Genomic DNA, 22,296 nt, shown 5'->3' on the forward strand with positions numbered 1-22,296 from the left:
CTTAGAGCAGCAAAGACTATAAATCCATGATAAGACATGTGTGTTCATGTATCTGCATGAGAAAATGAGGGATACTTAACAAAAATGTAATTTGCTAAGTATTTGGAAGGTTATCCTTATACTCTAGGTTTTCTTTCAAGTTTTAGTTTGGGCTTTTAAAGACAAACTAGAAAGTGACTACATTCCTAAATCCCTGTAAAACAGACTTAAAACTGAGTGGCAGATTTTAAAGACACTTGTGGGTTAAGGGTGGAACACTGGGAGATGTTTTAATGTTTTTTTTCAAGGGAGTACTCAAAGGTGAAATATATTGACGCGTGTGAGTATAGTCATAGAAAAGGGTACAGTAGTTGAATATGTTTGCCAGAAGATTTAGATTCCAAAACGAGAAGACTTGAAAGGCAAGGTGCCAGTGCTCCTTGACTTGGGAAAAACCAGGGACTTGGAAGAGTTCAGTGAAGCCCACCACCTGATCTCCTACAATGGGGAGTGTTATGGGTTGAATTGTGCCCCCCAAAAGATATGTTGAAGTCTTGACCCCTAAAGTCCCAGAATGTGACTTTATTTGGAATAGAGTCTTTGTAGTTAGTTACAATGAGGTCATACTGAGCTAGGGTGGACCTTAATCCAGTGACTGATGTCTTGTCCTCTAAGAAAGAAAACGGAGGATTTAGAAGACGCACAGGGAGAACGCTTTGTGATGATGGAGGCAGAGGTCAGAGTGACACATCTACAAGCCAAGGACTGGCAAGGATAGCTGGAGGCACCAGAAGCTAGGAGAGAGGCATGGGACACACTCTCTTTCAGAGTCTCCAGAAGGATGCCCTTGATCTTGGACTGCTACCCTCCAGGACTGTGAGAGACTACATTTCTGTTATTTTAAGCCACTCAATTTGTGGTACTTTGTTATGGAAACCTACACAGGGTTAACCTGTGTAGATATCGTCCATTTTTTGGTTGTTTCCACTGGGAGAGTAAATTCAGTCCCTGCTGTTCCATCTTAGCTGGAAGCAGAGCTCTACTAATGATTTTTTGATGAGTTTTTTAATGTCTTGTTATGGATACCTTCTGCATGGGCACATTATGTGAAGAAGTAAGTTTGGTGTTTAATCCCTCAAGCATACCTTCTGAGACTTCCCAGTTTCCTCTGTTAACACTTTCATATTTCACATTTATATGTTAGATTATTTGATCAATGACTTTGTCCCTCACTAGACTGAAAGCTCAATGAGACATGGCATCAGCTATGTTTTTGTTTTGCTCATTACTGTCTTTTCAGCTTCTAGTATGTACCTTTTGTTGAATAAATGTTTGGTAAAAAAATGAATTTTCTCTGTCTGCAAAATGCATTGCTATTCTTTTAACACAGCATTCCGGGGAACTTCAACACTTCCTGATTTGATTATTCTATGTACCTTCACAGTGTCTGTCCTAGGACACCCCTACATTTGCCCAATCTACCAGTCATGGAGAATGTTGGCAAAGGGGCACTTTTGTGTTAGACTTGCAAGATTGTGCCCTCTGCCTTCCCCCAAAGAGGAAGGACTGGCTGCTGGGATCCCAAGAGCCTTTAAAATTCAAGAGTCTCCCAAGGCTGGACAGCCAGACCCTGCACAGAGGGCACTGGGCAGAGATGTGTTCCTAGAGAACTATGCGATCTTACTGGAGAATGCTGTTTTCTTTTGGAAGTAAACTCATTGGGAGAAAGAGGAAGAAGATAGCTATATAACACGCAGCGTGTAGTACTAGATATGGACTATTCACTGGTGACTCTTCAAAAGACCACCAGAGGGGCTTCCCTGGTGGCGCAGTGGTTGAGAATCTGCCTGCCAATGCAGGGCACACGGGTTCGAGCCCTGGTCTGGGAAAAACCCACATGCCGCGGAGCAACTAGGCCCGTGAGCCACAGCTACTGAGCCTACGCGTCTGGAGTCTGTGCTCCGCAACAAGAGAGGCCACGATACTGAAAGGCCCTCACACCGCGATGAAGAGTGGCCCCCGCTTGCCGCAACTAGAGAAAGCCCTCGCACAGAAACGAAGACCCAACACAGCCAAAAATAAATAAATTAAAAAACAAACAAACAAACAAACCCAGGAGTCTGGCTCCAGAGGAAAAAAAAAAAAAAGACTACCAGAACACTTATAGATCAAGCAAAGCTAAATTTATTAGCTCTACTGCAATATGGACAACATCTCCTGGACCGTCTTAATAGAGACTCAGAATCAGAAAATTAGGGAAGGATATGAGAGACTGAATGTACAAATGCACAAATGGCCAGACCGCATATAGCAATAGAGCTCTGACCCACAGCCTCGGTGATAGCCAAACCAGGAAGCCAAACCACAACCTCTGCAGCAATTGGCCTAAACTGGTCAAGACTGGTCAATGACTGACAGTTCCCCTAATTTTGCTCCCTCCCCGCTCAACTCAGGACTAAGCAGAGAAAGTCAAATATGCTTCCCAAACCAGTCACATAGGATTCCCTGCTTCTAATTACCCTACCTCCAGTCTCTCCATGACAACAATTTCCAATTAGAGCATACCAGACGTTGTCCTTTTCTTTTTTAATTATAAAGCTTTACCACTCTTCTGCTTGGGTTTAGTCTCTACCAAATGCAAGTGAGGGTAGCTTAAATCTCTTGCTATAGTAAACGCTGAATAAATAGCCCCTGTTCTCATCTGGATTCCCTTCATTCATTCCCATAGGTATTTATGAAGTTTTTAGAGCCTGAGCTGGGATTTTTAGGCAAGTCTTGAAAAGCAGGGACTAGTTGGAATGGGCAGAGTCTATGACATAATATTTCGGAAGGCACAGCTATGAGAGAGTCTGGAAGTACTCACTTGAGAAGTTAGCCTTAAAATGTGAGCAGTTTAATAGGCTCACAGTTTTTTTTTCCAGAAGCAGGTATTCCCTGGAGCAAAGAGCTAGGATATTTTTGTTTGGTCCCAGGAATATTTAACATAGGGAGAGCAAAGTATGCCTGGTTCAAGAATTGGTTAATACAAGGACAGGGAATTATGTTGGTTCCAATTCTTGGGGTTGATGAGTAAAAAAAATTCATTTTTAAGTCCATCCTTGATTTTTTCTTTTCTTACCCAACCTAGACAACAAGGTCAGTCACTTGAATAATGCCCTCACTAGCATAAACAACTTCCTTAGCTACTTTCCTATTGTACTAACCCACAAGGTGCTAAACCTGAATCAATCCTACACTGTGTGATGAAACTGTTTTCCATCTCTTGTTCCAACAGCTATCTGTTGGTGGTGGCTAGGAGGAACAGTGAACTCAGAAGGGTGCTGAGGTCATGTGAGGTCTCAGAAGGAACAAGCACATGTCTGCCATGTGCACAAGTGGAGAGCGGAGAGAGTTTAAACTTGTATGTCTCAAAAATGTATAACTCTACTGAGCTTTGGGCCCTCATATCCAACTACCCCCTGGGTAACCTCATCTGGATATTCTACAACCATGCCAATCTGCACAAATTATAATTGCTCTCCTTCACCAAAGGTTTGCTAATCGATCCATCAGATTGGCCCTATGATCCTTGTTGGCACAGTGTTCCAGGCAGCCATTACCACCACTCAGGTTAACACGCAATTCAAGATAAACCCTCTTTGTGATCTGGCTAAGGAAATTTGCTCTGATTGTGGAGTTATAGGCATCAACAATGGGGATGAGAGAAGAAGTTGATGAAATGATGGAAACCCAACCTCTTGAAATTTTATCTCATTTTTTCTTGCCCCTGATTACGGAAGTAAGATCAGAAGCAAAAATTCATCCAGTACTAGATTATCTCAGGTACAGTGATAGACACTGGGGAAAAGAAAGGTAATGAAACTTTTAGACCTTTATGGATTCATTCTTTACAATATCCTATTTAGCTTACGTATACCTGCCCATCTCTCACAACTTCCTCTCCTTAACCTCCAATATTTTAATTGTCAGATGGTAATTAGGAGACAAACTTATTTATGGGAAGAATTACAATGTCAATTCTATGTAAGGTGGTATCTGTGTTTATGCAAAAATTGCTCCCTGATAGAAACAGATATAAAACTGATTGATGTCTTAAAGCAACTGAGGGGTCTTTGCTGGCAGCTAAAATTACTGTTTCCTAGTAGAAAAACTGGTAGAGAAAATTGAGTTCTTATAATAAATTCCATAACTGCTTAGCTGTAAATGATTTTTCAAAGTCACTTGACTGGGCAAACTGGTTAGAATAGAAATATTTTAATAATATTTCAAAAGCTTAATGTCAACCATCAGTGTCCAATAAATGAAAATTACTTTTAGTGATACATCTGGAAATATGATGGTTTTTTGAGCCAAATTCTCTCAAGCTTTGCATAAAATCTGGATTTCTACTGTGTGCCTATTATATAAACTTCTGATATTTGTTATAGAGAAAAAGAAGATAAACTAGACACTACTTGGAATATTGAAAAATGAGTAGAATGTTAAGACATGTTAAATTTATTGTTTGCTCATCAAGAGAAAGAAAGTGAATAATTTATTTAGGGAAACAATTTTACTTAAAGAAAGGGCAATATTTTAATAAGTAGAAAGGGGAAGGGAACATATTTTGAAATAGGAACAGCATCACTGGAATGAAAAACGTAATGTGACAAAGTAGCTACTTTGAAGGAGAAACACTCATTTTTGTTACAGTCCTGTAAAATCCCAACTTTATCTTCATTCTTATCTGTTCATTCATTTAACTATTATTTATTGAGTACCCACTCTGTACTGGCATTGTGTAAGCCATTGGTGATATTTCAGTAAATAAGACAGTCACAGTTTCTTCTTTCACAAAGAGTGTTTAGTGGAATTTTCATTAATGATTAATTCATGCACTCATTATATTAGGTAAAATGAGGTTTAGCTCTGTGTGACAGGAAACGAATTAACAATGGTTTAAACAATTGCCTCATCTAAATATAGATCATCCAGGGACTTCCCTGGTGGCACAGTGGTTAAGAATCTGCCTGCCAATGCAGGGGACACGGGTTTGAGCCCTGGTCCGGGGAGATCCCACATGCCGTGGAGCAACTAACCCTGTGCACCACAACTACTGAGCCCGCGCACCTAGAGCCTGTGCTCCACAACAAGGGAAGCCACCACAATGAGAAGCCTGCACACCACAATGAAGACCCAATGCAGCCAAAAATAAATAAATTAAATAAATAAATAAATAAAAATAAATATAGATCATCCAGACCTCAAATTGCGGGTCCATCATCATAATAAACCTCAACCTTTTTATGTTGCTGCTCTGCCATTCCTAACCAGTATAGGCATTTAGATTTTGAGTCTGTTTTCTTTCATTTAGCATAGTGCATTGGGATATAGAACGTTGTTCGTATCAACAGCCCATTCCTTTTCATTATTGAGTAGTATTCCATTCTATGGATGTACTACATTCTGTTTATCTATTTCCCAGTTAAGGGACTTTGGAGTTGTTTCAAGATTTTAGTGATTAAATTGCTATAAATATTTGTTTAGAGGTTTTTGTGTGAATATAGGCCTACCATTTCACTTTGGTAACTATCTAGGAGTGGAAAATTGGGCCATATGGATAAGTGTATACTGAACTTTATAATAGCTGTGAAACTATTTTTAGAGTGGCAGTACCATTGTGCATTCCCAGCAGCAATATACAAGAGTTCCAGTTGCTCTGCATCCTCATCAGAATTTGGTATCATCAGGGGTTTTTTAAACCATTATATTAAGTGTATAGCAGTATCTCATTGTGGTTTTAATTAGCATTTCATTGATGACTAGTGATACTGAGCATCTTCTCATGTGCTGCTGTCATCTGTATATCTTTTTTGGTAAATTATCTGTTCAAATCTTTTGTCTGTTACAGAAATTTAATTGATTGTTTTCTTCTTGTTGAGTTTTGAGAGTTCTTTATATATATTGGCCACAAGTCCTGTGTCAGATATATGATTTGCAAATATTTTCTCTATGTCTTTTCATTCTGTCAACAGTTTTGTTTGCAGAGCACATGTTTTTAATTTTGATAAAGTCTAATTTATTTATTCTTTTATGGATTGTACTTTGTATCTTAAAACTGTATATTTATATGTTAAAAGCCAAATTTATAAAAACACCAAAAGAATAAATTCCTCCTGGCACCAACAGATTATCTACAAATAGTACATTAGCTATGTCTCCTAAATGTGACATCAAACAAGAAGAAATTAGATAATTTATGCTGGGAGAACTAGATTACAGTTATGAAAAGATAACACAAGGATCTAACAATATCAATTTTTAAAACACAGAACTAAAGACTTTTAGATTCTGTACCATTGTAGTATGTAAATACATGAAATAAAATGTTTCATGGGGGCTTCAAAAACCCATTCATTTATTCATCCATTTATTTCTTTAAAAATTTTTACTGAGCACCTACAATGAACCAGACACTGTGTTCTGGATGACGGTACACAGATGAATATGAACGGAGATAGAACTTCGGACAAATAAATAAACAGGTTATAACACAATGTGGTAAGAACAATAGTTGGCATTTGTTCAAAGTAAACCATGCTTCTTTTTGCACAGGTGGTGGTTTCATCACACGTATCTCAGTTTACAATTATTTTTCTGTGTGACGGGCCTTAATGTTTGTCTCTCTCATGGTCTATTCCAGGAGTATAAATACAATTTATGTTTTCTTCATAGTGGCTGGCACATAATACGAGCTGGATAAACAATCGTTGAATAAATAAAGTGCTTGCTATTGAAGTATAGAGAGGAAGAGTTGCTAAATCTGCTCCTGGGATCGCATTAAAAAAGGTGACATTTAGGGCTTCCCTGGTGGCGTGGTGGTTGAAAGTCTGCCTGCTAATGCAGGGGACATGGGTTCGAGCCCTGGTCTGGGAAGATCCCACATGCCACAGAGCAACTGGGCCCATGAGCCACAATTACCGAGCCTGCGCGTCTGGAGCCTGTGCTCCGCAACAAGAGAGGCCGCGATAGTGAGAGGCCCGCGCACCGCTATGAAGAGTGGACCCCGCTTGCCGCAACTAGAGAAAGCCCTGGCACAGAAATGAAGACCCAACATAGACAAAAATAAATAAATAAAATAAAATTAAATTAAAAAAAATAAAAGATAGCATCATGTAATGGCAATTCTATAAATCTGGGTTAAAAAAAAAAAGGTGACATTTGAAGTGAGTCTTGAAGCAGCGGTAGGAACTGGCAGGTGGGGGTGGGGTGGGGGTGGGGGTGGGGTGGGGGTGGGGTGGAAGAGAAGGGCAGCACGGCAGCACTGTACAGTCTTAGCCATGGGCGTGTGAGGTCACACAACCCCTGTGGGAAGGACAAAGAGTCCCAGTAGGGTAGAATCATCCTATTTAGGGAAGTGTGGGAAGCAGCAGATGAAGCCGAAATGGAAGGCAGGGGTCAGGATGGGAAGGAAAGGCCTTGCCAACCAGGATAGGTTTGAACTTCATAGCAATGGAGTTGGGGAGACTGAAGGATTTTAAGCTTTTAAGTGACATGAGCAGTAGAGCAGTAAAGACTATGGCTGAAGCCCGGATAAGAGATGATAAGGGTGTGGCAGTGGCAGCAGAGATGTTGAGGAGAGATAGACCTGAAAGCTATTCCAGGAGACCATATTTATGGGACTTGGTGATTGATAAGATGTGAAGGGTAAAGTAGAAGGAGAATTTAAAGTTTTAGCTCTTCTGATGCCTGGAGAGTATCGTATGTAGGGAGTTAACATATTTTTTTTCCTGATTAATAAGTATTACATGTTCTTTAGAAAATATAGGAAAGCATAAAGAAGGAAAAAAAAAATCAGCTCTTATCTCAGCGCACAGAGATAACCACTGCTGATATTTTGAGTGCCTATCCTATCATTCTTCTAAAATAGATCCTAAGGATTCTATCTCCACAAGGAATTCAGAGTCTCATGAACAACATTAATATATTGAATTTAATTTTGAACCCAAATGTTAAGTTTTGACGATACTGTGAGCTGAGTCAATTTTTTAAAAAAAATCAAGTGAATTAGGTACATGAATGGGAACTTCCGAAGAAGGAATTTCTTCCCTGGAAACTAAATAAGGGGCAGCGATGACACCCAGGACATGCCCTCATTAGTACCAGATTCTCAGAGGTGACCTGCCCAGTCACTGAGGGACATTTCCAGGTTCCGTTCCATTAATTCATGTTCAATTCATTCAATGTGCTGATCCCTGCAGGAAGGCAGCTCTGCAGCGATCACCTCCCGTGTCCAAATGTTTGGAGTGCTAATTATTTTTGCCCACTTGAACCTAGAGCTTGTGTGAACCTGTGCACATAAACTAAGTAAGAGAAAAACTTTCTGAGGTCCAGGAGCTGTGAATCAAAAACACATTATCTGAGACCCTTCCAGACAGAGGAAATGGGAGGGAAGTTAAAAAAAAGAAAAAGAAAAAGAAAAGGATATTTTTATGTTGAGAGGAGCGGGGAGGAGAAGAGTCAGGAAGATTCAGAGGACGTCTGCCTGAAAAGAAGCTCGAAGAATAGAAAAGCTAAGGAGGAGAGAAAGGGGACTCAGCGATGGACAAATGTAGCTACTGGGGCGGGCCGTCCTAGCAAAGGTAGCCTGCAGGCCAGGTACCAGGCGGAGGTGCTGCAGCTGGGGGCGAGCTCCCGGCTCCCGGACGGAATCCTTCCTCCTGACCTTCCCGGGGACCTTCCCTCGTCACGCCCGCCCCCGCCCCGGTCCTCGCCTGCCCTCAGCGGTGCTCAGAGGGTAGGCGGGTCCGCTTCCACTCTGAGGCTCTGGATTGAAAAGTCCCCGAGAGTCAAGCATGATTTACAACAGGGAAGAGAAAAATCAATACCTCCAGAGAGGTTTGGGGAGCGGGGGTGGTTACTTGAGGGAAACGTTTGGCAGAGGGTGGGAGAATTCTGCCTTGGGCTTTTCCCACCAAACCCACAACCCGACTCCCACTTCTTCACGAGGATCTGCCATCACCAACCCCGGCTCTCTCCCCCACTCCGTCGCCCGCCCCGAGGTGTGCGTCTTCTATTGCAAACGTCAGGTGGTCTAGGTTTGCCCTGGGTAAGGAGCTCGACGTGCTTTTCAGCTCTGGTTCTTAGGTGCAGGGGGTTTCGCACGGCCCTGGGGGTGGCGGGGAGTAGGCTTTGGCTGGGGCCATTTCACACGGCCAGGCTTTCCCTCACTCAGCTGCTGGCCAGGGTGAAGCGGGCGGCGCAGGGGGTAGTTCACAGGAAAGGGTCAGTGCAACCTGAGCAAACATTGCTAGTTTTGAACGCTCACCGCGAACGGGCTTCAAGGGCAGGTCTCACATCCTCCCGGTTCCGTCCGCGGAACTCGGCAGACTCACCCTGCCGGCCAAAGCGCGGAGCCGGGCACCCCAGCTGCGCCGGGCAGGCAGCTCCTGCCCGCTGGAGTTTGGACACTGGGCGCTCAGGCCGACTCTCCTGGAGTTGGCTCGCGCGCTCCGGACCAATGAGCGCGCCCCGCACCGGACCAATGAGCGCGCCCCGCACCAATGAGCGCGCCCCGCGGAGAGCTCGGCTTCCCCCCGCGCGCCCTGATTGGTCCCGCGGCCGGCTAGGCCGGGCGGGCCAGCAGCGGCTGCGGGAGGCGGCGAGCGCCCGGCGCGAATGGGAGTGGCGCGCGTCCCCCACTGCCCTGTCCCTCCCCGCCGCGTTCCCTCCTTTCCCTCCCTCCCTCGCTCCCTCGCTCCCTCCTCGCACTCCCCGGCTCCGGCCGCGCGCTGGCGGGGCTCCGCATTGCACACTCCGGGGGCGCCGCAGTGTTCGTGGGATGGAGCAGCGGGCTGCCGCTGGCGGCCGGAATCCGCGTGCAGCCCGGGTGAGTAGAGGCGGGCTTCGCGGGAGAGCACAAAAGGAAACGGGGCTCCTGCCAGCGGCCCGAGCTTATGCGGGGCCTGGGCCAACCACGGAGTAGGCTGAGTCCCTGGAACTACCCAGTGCTAGGACAGTCTTTCCCCCCACCGCCCCTGGCCCGCAGAGCTGGTGTCCTCGCTTCTGCATCCCGCTCCGGTGTTTTGCCCCCGAGTGGGCAGTCCGCACTGCGCGCAGCCTGGGCAGGTCCGGAGAGGCGTGTGTGCGTGTGTGTAGTGCTGGTGCCCTGGGGGTGGGATGGAAATGTCAGGAGCTGCCAAGTTCAACGCTGGAGGAATCTTTCCCAAGAGTAATTCGTCACCTTCCCAGGGCCAAGCGTGCGTCCACCAGGAACTCCAGCCGGAGGGAGAACCGGGGAGGCGGAGTGGCAGCGCCCCACATGTTGCTGCGGGGCGGGCGGGGGGTGGCGGTGGGCGGCGGCCGTGGCCCGGCTGCGCCCACCCAGAACCGCTGCCGTGGGGCGGTGAGCTGGGGCGCTTCCAGCCGTCGCGCTAACGCGCAAGGCCCTCCGACTGCCCACTATGGGGGTTCGGCGAGGTGGCGTTCGCCCACGGAGCCAGAGCTTCGCCTGGGCTTGACTTGGCGACCCGCTTTTCTCTCCAGTAAGAGCAGTTCCATTGATTACATTTGGCTAAACAGTCTATTTTAGCCTAAAGCTCTCTATCGGTCGGTCTGTCTGACTCGCTCTGACCCCCGCCGCGATCTCACCAGCTCCACTCCCCCAACCCCTGCCTCGACCCTACTCCACACAGTGAGGTTCAAAACTTGATGTTTGAGTATGATTGTATCCGGCGTGGTCCCTGGCATCTCAAGTGTCACAATCATTTGTCATTTCCTAGGGGACTCCAAGGACTTGTTGTAATTTGGGGGGGGGCGGGGCGGGACATTGAGGAGGGAGCAACTCTTTGGTAGGGAATTAGTTGGTAGAATAGCGTTGACCTCCCAGAGCATATGACAAAAAGAATGTTAAGCTTCTCCCTCTGGTAACTCACCCAAGGTGTGACCTCCAAAATTCAGTTTTCTTTGTGGGAGGCTAGGGAGTTTAGATTCTCCAGGGGGAAGGTTATTTCTTGTTAAATGACTTACAGTGACATATGCTCTGTTCTGCTCTTCTCTGGCCAGCCATTGCAGATGCCTTGATATTATTAGGGCAATTCCCTTAAAGCCATTACATTTTCTTACTCGAAGTAGCTCTTTAAATTTTTAGATCTGCACCCTTTTTCTCTAGAAGACGTTAATGGTTACTGTATATGTGCTCATGTGTACCAAGTTTGCAAAAGATATTTGTGCAATCGTACATGAAATGGCTTAATACACATTTATGGTAAACCCATTTAAATGTAAAACATCTATCTATTTTCAATTTTAGTCTCCTCCTTGACCAAAGGCACCAGACTGAAACAGGACTTAAAAGAGGCTTCCTTGTTTAAAAAGAGGTTTTACAGAACTCTAGTCCTGAAAGCAAACAGTAAGCTTTCGAGCTTGTAGGCACACAAAGGCTGTTAAAAATTGTGAATTAGTTTTTTGGGGTTAAAAATATCAGAAATGCTTCCAGACCAAAAAGGGTAGCTACAATGCATAGGTCTACATTTTGAAGCTGTTGACAGTCTTTATAAGATGAATGTTTATAGCACAGAATGCATAAACGGGACTGATTACAGCAAATAATGCCAAGTAAAAAACCATACTTTGCATCATATGTACAGTTTACATGGCACATTGAGATCTACTATTAAAGTATCTGTGAGGAAGTCACCCTGATTTTACAGGTGGGACAACTGAGGCTCTCAGAGGTTGAGTGACTTTTCCAAGGTGAATAGCAGAGTTCAAGTCAAATTATTTTTCCAAGTTCTTCCCTCCCTTGCTCCCTCCCTTCCTTTCTTCATGCTGGGCTTCCTTCTTTCCTAGTTCTAATTTCTGTACCTCTTTTTACTATTCAGCGCATAGCTTCTGGACCATTATGTACCATTCCCAAAAGGCTTTGCTCTCTGCAAAGTACCACTTAGCTCCCTGTAAGGTGAGGGCTGATAAACATTTAAGGAGAAAGCTAATAATGGATTTTAAGGAACTATCCTTTTCCAAGGGGCATATTATTTTTATTAATGAGTTGTTAAATATACAAGTAATCAAAACCCTAAAGAATGATGTCCTTATGGTAGTGCTTCAGAAAAATCAAGTGACTAGTAGTGGCATAGATGTTTGAGAAATATGTAAGTCTCCCTACTCTATAAGCAGAAACTCCTCATAAGTTCAATAGACAATTACAATAAAGCTCTAATAAATGATTATTTCATTAGTGTCATTTGAATTTTAAAAAGAATTGACAAAACAGATTACTTAAATAAACCCAGAGCCACTCCGGAAAAAAAAAAAAAAACTCACTCATCAAAAGTCCTGAAATCCTCATTAACTAGTTTACAAATGCAACAGAAGACATTGATTAAAGAGAAATCATGTTTTCACTTGCATAGCTAGCAATAAGGGGCTTACAGCTATCTGCCTATCTGATTATTTATTAAAAACCCATCATTTGCACATCTTTTCTTGGAAAACTATTGCTCATGATCTTTATTTATGACATTGCATAATATTTTTTAAGATGAGTAGAATTAACTTTGTTTGGATTAATGTAGGTAGAAATATTTGAAGGGTCAGTTTATTAAATTAAGCCCCTGGGGGGCTTCCCTGGTGGCGCAGTGGTTGAGAATCTGCCTGCTAATGCAGGGGACACGGGTTCGAGCCCTGGTCTGGGAAGATCCCACATGCCACGGAGCAGCTGGGCCCGTGAGCCACAACTACTGAGCCTGCGCGTCTGGAGCCTGTGCCCCGCAACGGGAGGGGCCGCGATAGTGAGAGGCCCGCGCACCGCGATGAAGAGTGGTCCCTGCACCGCGATGAAGAGTGGCCCCCACTTGCCGTAACTAGAGAAAGCCCTCGCACGAACCGAAGACCCAACACAGCCAAAAATAAAGAAATAAATAAATAAAGTAGCTATAAAATTTAAAAAAAAAAAAAAAAAAAAATTAAGCCCCTGAAGGGTGACAGATCCCAAGCACACTAAAAATGAGATGGCCAAAAATGAATGTGGAAAAATTCTTGCAATTGAGTCCCAAAATAATAATGAAAGACTCTTACATACTGTGAAAGGAGAATTGTGGAAATACTTGGCTTACATTGTACCAAACAGATACTCAGAGATAAAAAGAGAACACAGTGTAAATGAATTCTTTGCTTCTGCTTTGGCTGAGTAATATTCTTATACCCAGGCTTTCTCAGGCAATAAACACACTGGAGGTAATAGATCAAGAGATGGCAAGTGCTCAGGATATTCCAGACCCGATCAACAGACTAGATACTAAATCACCAAGACGGCCATCACGCAAGTGTGTTGAACCTTAGTGTGTAAATGACAGCTCTCTGGGGCATTGGCTGGCGGCCTTGCGGGGCTTTTGTCAGGGGAGGAGTTTCAGGGGGGACCCTGCAGCCATCAGGCCAGATCCATGTCCCTATAGATCAGTATTCAAAGTGAACACAGATTACAGTAGTACAACTTATTTTGGAGACAGGGGGAATAATGTATTAGAGTTTAAGGAGGAAATATATTTGTGGCTAAAGTGTTGCCCAAAATATGATATTTTTAAACTTTCAGAAAGCCTGACTGGATTTCAAATCCTGGTTCCTCCCTATTCGTGAATTTTTTTTTTTGACCAAGAAACAAGAAACAGAGAGTGGAGATAGACACTTCTCTGAGTGGACAAATAAGGTCTTCCAGGAACTAGTTTGGGGATGGTTTTATTTAAACTTTTATAAATATCTGTAGATGGTATGTAGTTCTTATGGGTAAGTGAAAACTACACTGATAAAGTTGAACCATAGAAATAACTAAAAAGACGGCCTAAATGGGAAGAAAAATAATAGAAGATTAAAGTCAAAATGGAAGATTGAAGATAAGTGTACTCGGGAAAAGCAATCTCAAGTACGTTTATAGGAGATGGTTTTGGATTCCATTCCCATCAGAGGTCAACATAGCTGGATAATATTCTCTCAGCTTTCTTAAAAAAAAAAGTGTGTCCACCAAGTTAAAGTTTATGTTAAGAAAAGGATATAAAATTCTATATTAGTGTGATACCATTAAAAGTGTGTAGTTGAGTTAGTTTGTATAAATCCTCTTTACGTATCTGTTCGTCTATCTATTATAGAAGGAAATGCATCAATACATTAATAGTGACTATCTCTGGGTATTATGGGATCGCAAATGTTTTTATTATCTTCCTTTACTTCAGTATTTTCCAAATTTTCTTCAATGAACATGTATTGCTCTTAGAAGAAAAAGTATTATGAAAATAATATATAGTGTTGTAACCTCAGATTTCAAATAGTCTTATTATAGCAAAGGCTCATTTGGTTATGAGGCAAACAGGCAAAAATTTGCCTGTTTTTTCCCCCTGAATTCCCTATATATGAAAGGCAGCATGTTTAAATAATTTTTTTTGGTATTTCGTACTAGGGAAAAGTGTGGCTGAATATGAACACTGTGCTTTCCTTAGATAGTGAGAACTGGGAAATCAAAAGGCGTTCCATTTTTGCTATAACTATCAGGGTATGAAGAACCAAGTTAATGGAAGCTGGTATGTCTTGGAACAACTCCGTAGACAAAGCTTCCAGGATCCCATAAGGGATGTGCCCAGTTTCCAGAGCCAAGGCCTTCAGAGAAGCCCCAAGTATGATGTCCCCATCAGATAATTTTAGTTTTCTCTCAGTCTACCAATTAGGGGTAGGGGTCATAGTTATAACTGGTGGCTAGCTACCATATCTAGTAGCCTAATTGACATTTTTACACTTATGAGGTTGCTACAAAGGAAGAGCTATACAGATACTGGAAGTCAAATTCTCATGCACACAGTTACATATACAGTGAACTTGGATTATTTTTCCTGAAAATAAAAAACTAGAACTAGAACACATCTGTTGATATTTGACAGCAAGGGGGTTCAGACAGGAAGTAATAAGCTCAAAGACTATGTAATACCCTTATCTCCTGTCCTGCATCCCACTTGCTCATCCTTACTCTCTCTTTTGCCGAGAGGGGACACAGGCTAAAATTTAAAATAGATTCCAAAAAACATTCAGGTGTATGCATGAATGATTACCACATCCTGGATTGTTAGGCAGAACAGAAGTATTGGGCGTGAAATCTTCATCTTTTTATAGACCTTTTAGAAGCCATAGATATAAGAATTCTTAAAGCCAAGATTGTCCTATCTCTGACATTTTTTTAAAAAAAATCATGATTGTTACTTGAGTTATCAAAACAAGTATGTCTAAGCATTCGAAATGATTAAATAACAATACAGTTAATGTGTTTGGGTGGTAGGATTTTGGATAAACATTTTCAAAAATATATTTCTTAATATTTTTATGCCCTGAAAAGCAGGATAAATAAAGATTGCATTATTCTCATCCCATTTCCCCCCCTTTTCAAAAAGTGCCAAATTGTATATAAACTAGCAAATGTACACATTATTTGTTTCCATCAAGACATCTAGAAATATTAGTTTCTTTATGCCATTAAAGCAATTTAGATAATATATACACTTACTTGCACTTATAATAATAGCATTTATTACTCTACTTTTTATTTGTATGGCTTTTCATCTGCAGGACTCTACCTGCTTATGAGGGATTATGCTAATCTTCCATTGGCAGAGAGGGCAGTGTAGAGCAATGTTAGAGGCCTGGGATTTCCCATGTTGTAATTCTGGCCCTGCCAGTTGCCAACTGTGTGACCTTAGGCAAGTTATTTAGTTTCCTCCAGTTTAACTGGTGACCATTAACTAGCTGACTGACCTTTAGCAAGTTAGGCACCCAGTGTCTGGGCTTCATCTGCTTCAACTGTAAAATCAAGGGGTTGCACTAATTAAACTTTAAATTCCTAGGTGAGGAGGAACCAACATATATTTTTTGACATTTAAAACTACCCAATAATGCTGATCTAATAAAATGGTTTTGAGCAACTAGAAGTGTGGCATAATGTTGGTATTTAGAACAAACTAAGTTAACAAGACAGAGTTCTTGGAGATCTATAATAAAAAATTTAAAATATCTAGCATATCTCCCTGGAATTTGTTCTTTTCTTGCTATGTAGATCTTTCATGTTCTTTCGACTTGATTGTCCATGCGGAATACATTTAATTTCTTAGAACTTTTTATCCTGAAGATAAAAAAGTTGACTTTCAAGTGTTCTAAAAATGTTAACTCTTAAAAATACTGACTTTAATAGAAGTAATATTCTGAATTTATGTAAGGTCTTTCTGTACAAGATCAAAGGAATGGTATTAGAAGTACATGGTTTTTCTTTTATGTATAACTTCATAGAAGGATTTTCCTTTATGGAATTCTTTAAATTCGTATTCCCAGTCACCCAACCGAATGAATGCACAGAAACTTTTGTAGCAATTCTGACTTGTTCTTGGTCAGATGTGTCCTTAGTCAGGAGTGTCCTTTTATCCAGTATTTCCCAATTGACAGTTCTTTTTAAACCTAGTTCAAATGCAGTCTCCCCAAAGAAGCCTTTTCTCCTCATTTACATCAGTGTAAATTTTCCTCTTTTACGTATACCTGTATTTTGTACTAACTTACTGTGTTTTACATTCTAGCTTATTTACATCATGTCTTATGTCTCTTGAATGCTGGCATGAGTATATTGTCTTGCACAGAGTAAGCCTGCAAAGAATATGTTGAATAGACTTACTACTTTCATAGAGAAAAAGCTGTAAAGGTTGGGGGTGGGCTAGGGACTAGGGGAGGGGAGGGGGATCACAGAAGATAGATTTAGATGGAAGGGATAGGTTTGGGTTTTGTAGTATATGACAATTGCCATCTAAGTTTAGTCTCTGGATGTCCACCAAGAACAAATAAATATCACAAGCTGTGACTGTTCTCCTCAGAGACACTTCGTTTCCTAGGAATACCTTCTAGATATTGAGGGTCTTTACTGAATAGACTCTAAGCCATCAATCACCATGACCTAGGACTTAGGCAAGTTAGATTTGCCATTTTCCCACCTGGAAATAAAAAGCTGGCTGTTTCACACTTTCATACTAAGCTGTACTGTGCTTTTTAGAAGTATATAGATAATTTCTGTTAAACAAAAAACAACAGAAAGGTTCAAGGAAGAAAATAATCATTTCTCTTCCCATCACCCAGATTTAATTATTCGTATGTAATCTCTTACTACCTTAATAGCATTCTTTTTCTCTAGGTTACATGGTGGCTACCTAGCTATATGTATATAGTATATGTTCAGTGTGTTTGATCTTTATCCTTAATAGAATAAAATAGAAGACAATATATCAAACTTGCCATATATAGGTAAAGATATACAAAGTCCTTCTTGGCTGTTGAAAACTCTTTGCATGAGTTTTCAACACACAGTTCGGGCTGATGATTTTTGTTTGTTTGTTTGTTTTTAAAGATTGATTGATTGATTGATTGATTGCTATGTTGGGTCTTCGTTTCTGTGCGAGGGCTTTCTCTAGTTGCGGCAAGTGGGGGCCGCTCTTCATCGCGGTGCGCGGGCCTCTCACTGTCGCGGCCTCTTTTGTTGCGGAGCACAGGCTCCAGACGCGCAGGCTCAGTAGTTGTGGCTCACGGGCCTAGTCGCTCCGCGGCATGTGGGATCTTCCCAGACCAGGGCTCGAACCCGTGTCCCCTGCATTAGCAGGCACATTCTCAACCACTGCGCCACCAGGGAAGCCCCTGGGCTGATGCTTTTTAAACAGAGAGCTAGACAAGGCTAGATCTGTTTAGCCTCTAAGAGCCAGGATTCTTCTTCCTGTTCCATTATCATAGGTTGGAATCACAGCCAGCTGACTTAAAATGTTGTTTTGGGGGCACCAGGTGAGATGTGGCTGGATCAGCATCAACTCCACCCAGTTCTGAGAAATAACTCAGAGTTCATTTTCTACTGTTGCCAATATTGTTATTCTTTGGTAGAGCCAAACCAGGCAAGTAAAAATCAACAGGATGCAAGAGATATTTTTCCCATCAAAGCTATTCAGAGGCTCAACTTTCTAAATGAAAGGCATTACATATCATATAATGGAATAGCGATTTAAAGAGAGGTACTGTTTGTAATGGTACTTTCTTCTCAGCTTGGGAACTATGTCAGAGAGACCTTTGCTAGAAGGGGTAATTTTCAGCTAGGCCAAGCAAGTTGAAGAAATGTTGAATGCTGTAGCACCTAGAAGACATTGCAGGCAAGTGGGTAAACTCATTTCCTACAGTTTCTGGGAGGTTTTGACATTGCAGGAGGGTTTCACATCTCTCCTGGAACAGTGTCCTGCATAAGGTTGAACATGGGAAATGGAAAGAAGAGAAAGAGTACAGAAAAGAAGGAGCTGGAGGACTTACAATAAGGAAAGGATCACCTGCTTTATAACCGATTGAAGAAAACTTTCCAGTCCTATCTGATTCCGATCTTATCTGGGGAAGCCCTAAAATGTACAGAAGTAAATTTGAGGAGAGCCACAAAGCTCTATTTGCCTTACGTTATCTGCTGTGTTCCTGCTGCAGCCTCCATTAGGGCCACTTGGGTGCTGAGTCATAGTCTCAACTGTAGCGTCTAAAAGATTACTGTTAAAAGGCTTCCCTGAGGGGAAGCACGTGCTGGCTGTTGAATGAATCCAAGCTGGTTAACAGCTGCGTATTGGTCAAGTAGGCAAGTAAAAGTTGAGGGAATCTAAGTCTCCAAGGGGACCGAGACAGAGACACAGAAGAGGCAACGATTTTGTGGTGAGGTATGGGTGGAAACGAAAGATGTTGGGATCTTTGCTTATTTCCCACTTTTAATCTAAACTCTCATCAGGCTATTTGTTGAATTATCAACCGCCAATTCCTTACCAGATTTTGGCCAAGCCAGTTAACTTCTTTGAATGTCTGTTTCCTCATTTGTAAAATGACTGTACACGATCAGCCCTTCTAGAGCAGGATCTGCAGGAAGAGACACTGGTTCCTTAGGATGCTGAGGGAAATAAAACTACAATGGTCAAAAGTTTTTGGGAAACAATGGGTTAAATGCTTTTGAATTGCAAGACTTTTCAGAACTTTTAGTAAGTGAATGATCATTCTAAATACCTGAAAGGTGGTATACTCTTCGGTGAAAACCAAACCTGTTTGACAATGGAACCCATTTTGAAGGTGCATCTTCTGGGTCAGTGTTCTGTGCAACACCAAATATTGGACTAGCTTTGTCTGAGGTCCTTCTGGGTTTTACATTATGTGAATCTACAGTTACATAGTATGTCTCTCTTCCCGTTTCTTTTCTAGCTAGCCCCTTGCCTCTTATCTTGAAGAGTTTTTATGTTGTATAAACCTTTTGATCAAAAATGTACTGTTAGAAAATCCCTGCATCTACTTTAAGAAGACACTGAGAGAGCGCAAACTTGCAAGCTATGCACATTCCCTTAACTTTTGTATTTTAGACTACATAAAGTCACAGAGAGTCAACACACAAATAATGAATTCCCCAAATACACACACGCACACACCCTAACAAAAATATTGAAACGTTTATTAATAGAGAGGGGATAATATTTCATAAAGGAACAATTTATAAAAGACTGTTCATTCTGACAGAGGCATTTCTGAGCAAAGCAGTGCAATTAATCACAGAGCTGTAGCATAAATATGAAAAGATGAATACTGAACGTATACAAAATGTGCACTGTTCTTCCCTTCATCTTCAGGATTACAGAAGACGTGTATCACACATCGCCTCACCAACACCAATCTTGGATTTTCTATTTGGCTCCTGCCAGATTCACCCTTTGCTGGACGAGGAGCTAGTAAAAGTGGGAGTGTTTTGAGGAGGGAGTGACAGCAGAAGTTCAGGGCACAGCCTGGCTGGGTCTGGATTGTGCCTCCTCTTGCTGAAATAGCTCCCCTTCCAGAGGTTGTTGGGGATACAGGGAAACAGGGCGTAACTCTGGGTTAGAAAGAGAGAATAAGTATTCACAATGCCTGTTTTTCATATTGTCATCATTGTACTTTGTGAATTCTCTGCAGTTTAGAATAATCTAAATCTCTACAGGTAACCTATAGCAGACAACTTTCAGTGGGCTATGAGTTCAGTTTTCTTGATTTTTTTTTTTTTTTTTTTTTTATGGCTGTGTTGGGTCTTCGTTTCCGTGCAAGGGCTTTCTCTAGTTGCGGCAAGTGGGGGCCACTCTTCATCGCGGTGCGAGGGCCTCTCATTATCGCGGCCTCTTTTGTTGCGGAGCACAGGCTCCAGACGCGCAGGCTCAGTAGTTGTGGCGCACGGGCTTAGTTGCTCCGCGGCATGTGGGATCTTCCCAGACCAGGGCTCGAACCCGTGTCCCCTGCATTGGCAGGCGGATTCTTAACCACTGCACCACCAGGGAAGCCCAATATGTTTTTAAAGAGATAATTTTTTAGATAATGTTAGGATACAAAAGCCAAAATATGATAATAATTACCCTTTTACAATTAAATTAAATTTACATGTTACACTGTTTCTAAAGTTTGGTTGTCTATCCTCCACCCTTATTTAAAATTTTTAAGAATCTTTGTCAAATGTTCTGTTATTTGAATTCAAGCTTATCTCGGACGAAACATCAATATTCCTATTTAGTTTTTCTTGTCTTGTTAAAAAAGTTGGAATTAGTTGTACACATTTAATTATATTTTTATACTCTAAATTGAGTTTTGAAATTTGGTGAACAATTTGTAACTATTTTTTTCCCAAGTGATAATATACATATTATCATATTGGCTTGATTCATAAGACTTTCCTCACCTCCTTGCACTGACTCCACAAGGATTCCAAGCTGTGCTGTGCCTAGATTTTTAAATTCAGCTTTCTCATTTTTAGAGGCTGCCTTTTCTCTTCCCTTAAACATACGAACAGAGCTTTTAGTTCATTGCGCGTTGCAAGCCCTGGCACAGACTAGGTGCTCAGCAGATATCTGATGAGCAGAGATTCTCCCTAGTCCATCAGTGTTTGCTGAATAAATGAACAGATTAGTTAACGAGCAGTGCTTCCTGTTAATTGTCACCACTGTCATTCCAGTAATGTAACCATTACCTACCATACAAGGCTGTTTTTCTTAACAATTAAAAGTAAATTTTTTATAACCCACCAACATGATGCTAATTAGTGTTTAATGTTCATTTTCCTGCTTTGAAAGATACTCAGATAAAAGAATTCTACTCAGTAAGTTTTGCACAGATTTCACAAAACCGAACAGATATAGTTGGTTCTGTACCACAGAAGCTCAATGAACTTTGGAGGAGACCCGAGTCTTCTCACATAGGAATGAGATGCTCTCTGTGGGACTGAACCCAAGTGCCTTAAAACCACTAAGTAGGGTTTGTTTTGGCATGTTACAGCATTCCCCCTTTGGAATGTTCAGTCAGTTTAGGGATGCTGATTTCCATAAAGCTTTCAGCATAAACTTCATCTTATGTGAAAAGGAATTTGGTTTGCATTTGGTCTGTACTTGATTGTTGATGCTTTATATACTGTACTCTGGATGTGTAGAAAGATTGAGTCTTCCTAGCCATTTTTTAGGCTTCTTTTTTTTTTCCATGGGTTAGGTTTTTTTTTTTTTTTAAAGAGCTCCTGACATTTATTTATTTATTTTATTATTATTATTATTTTTTTGGCTGTGTTGGGTCTTCGTTTCTATGCAAGGGCTTTCTCTAGTTGTGGCAAGCGGGCGCCACTCTTCATCGCGGTGCGCGGGCCTTTCACTGTCGCGGCCCCTCTTGTTGCGGAGCACAGGCTCCAGACGCACAGGCTCAGTAGTTGTGGCTCACGGGCCTAGTTGCTCCGCGGCATGTGGGATCTTCCCAGACCAGGGCTCGTACCCGTGTCCCCTGCATTGGCAGGCAGATTCTCAACCACTGTGCCACCAGGGAAGCCCCATTTTTTAGACTTCTTGACTAGTAAGTCTCCTTCGTTAAAGATTAGTTGTTTGAAAAAGGAAACAGACTCACAGATATAGAGAACAAACAAACAGTGGTTACCAGTGGGGAGAGGGAGTGGGGGAGGGGAAAGACAGGGGTAGGGGATTGAGGTACAAACTATTATGTATAAAATAAATAAGCTACAAGGTTATATTGCTCAACACAGGGACTATAGCTAGTATTTTATAATAACTATAAATGCAGTATAACCTTTAAAAATTGTGAATCACTATGTTGTACACCTGTACCATATAAAATTATATATCAGCTATAGCTCAATAAAGAAAAGAGATGATAGGGTATATACATCCTTCTCTTTTGAAACAGGAGGGGGGAAGTCTCCTACTTTCTCTGTTGCTTTCCTCCAATATCCGTAATTTCCTACCAATTTGTCTAGGGCTTTACCAG

The 22,296-nt window shown here is 41.9% G+C and overlaps 1 protein-coding gene and 1 long non-coding RNA gene across 9 annotated transcripts in view; one reads left to right on the top strand and one right to left on the bottom strand.

Moving 5' to 3' along the window:
- Window positions 1-9,411, bottom strand: part of LOC103005097 (uncharacterized) — a 228,767-nt gene extending 219,356 nt beyond the window's left edge. For all 3 annotated transcript variants that reach the window (XR_451074.2, XR_009009113.1, XR_003623478.2), the window contains exon 1: window positions 9,287-9,411. This is a non-coding gene — a long non-coding RNA (uncharacterized LOC103005097). The remainder of the gene's footprint in view (window positions 1-9,286) is intronic.
- Window positions 9,412-9,710: 299 nt separating this feature from the next.
- The window catches only part of LYPD6 (LY6/PLAUR domain containing 6), a 115,606-nt gene continuing 103,020 nt past the window's right edge, over window positions 9,711-22,296 (top strand). For 5 of the 6 annotated variants that reach the window (XM_007183040.2, XM_007183044.2, XM_007183039.2 and 2 more), the window contains exon 1: window positions 9,717-9,847. The gene's annotated coding sequence lies outside the window, so the exon portion shown is untranslated. Of the gene's footprint in view, window positions 9,848-22,296 lie in introns of all 6 variants that reach the window. The other variant, XM_007183041.2, reaches the window with a different exon arrangement.

The sequence above is a fragment of the Balaenoptera acutorostrata genome, chromosome 8 (genome assembly GCF_949987535.1).
Source record: "Balaenoptera acutorostrata chromosome 8, mBalAcu1.1, whole genome shotgun sequence".
NCBI lineage: Eukaryota > Metazoa > Chordata > Mammalia > Artiodactyla > Balaenopteridae > Balaenoptera > Balaenoptera acutorostrata.